The sequence below is a fragment of the Nothobranchius furzeri genome, chromosome 11, assembly GCF_043380555.1.
Source record: "Nothobranchius furzeri strain GRZ-AD chromosome 11, NfurGRZ-RIMD1, whole genome shotgun sequence".
Classification (NCBI taxonomy): Eukaryota; Metazoa; Chordata; class Actinopteri; order Cyprinodontiformes; family Nothobranchiidae; genus Nothobranchius; species Nothobranchius furzeri.
The window spans coordinates 25451369-25452413 of record NC_091751.1 but is presented as its reverse complement, the minus strand read 5'-3'; positions in this window follow the sequence as shown (position 1 = coordinate 25452413).

Below are 1045 nucleotides of genomic sequence, written 5' to 3'. Positions count from 1 at the left end.
CCTTGATTGCTTGTAAAGTTTGAGTTTTGCACATTTCTCTTATCTCATTCTTAACGTTTGATCATTTAATTTGTGGCATTTTTGTTGGGCTGCTTTTGTTCTTTCTTTTTGTCAAGTATGTTTGTTTATTCATTTAGCAGACGCTTTTACCCAAAGCGACCTACAATTTATGACCCATAGGGCATGTTGTGATCTGTGGGGGAAACCGGAGTAACCGGAGGAAACCCACGCATGCTTGGGGAGAACACACAACTCCACGCAGAAAGGCTTTAGCCAAGTTTCGAACTTGCAACCTTCGTGCTGCGAGGCAACAGCGCTAACAACTGCGCCACCATGCAGCCGGGCGCCGGAAGAGACACCATTCCCTCCATCAGTAATTAAAGTTCTGTGCATATTTTGTTGTAAACAGGTCGGTAAGCTGCCTTCAGAGCACCGTGTAATCTGGCAGCAGGTGTTACACACAAACCAATAATTTGTGTTAGAAGCATGAACAAGCACGCTTTAGTCATGTCAACACTTCTGGGTCATGTGCATATCCTGCTCGTCTGAGGGTTAGACAGCATCTTGTGGAAGTGTAAATATGACAGAACGAGGGCAAAACACACTGACTACACAGTACCCTCTGGTATGAGTTTATCCATGGATCAAATACCCAGCTGTGTTCCAGCGTTTACCAGTAATTCAGGTTCTCTCAAAAACTCAAACCCGGTCTGGAGTCTCCAGTAACCTGTAGGGTCAGACTCTGCTGCTAAATAGGGCTCTATTAACTCCTTAACAAACATTTCTATGTTAGAAATAAAACAAAACAGACATCCTGCATTAACTCCATGAAAGGACATCTATTGGATCTGGTTCTGACTGCAGGACTGGGATTGGTGACAGGGCTTCCCTCCAGTGTGATCTTTAGATTTGTGCTGAAATCAAATTAATAACAGCAGCTGAGGCTCAGAATGAGGAGCTGCCTCTCAGGAAGATGGTAGTTTGATTTCAGCGTCCCCACTACATGTTGAGGTGTCCATGGGCAAGGTACCGATCACAAACAGCA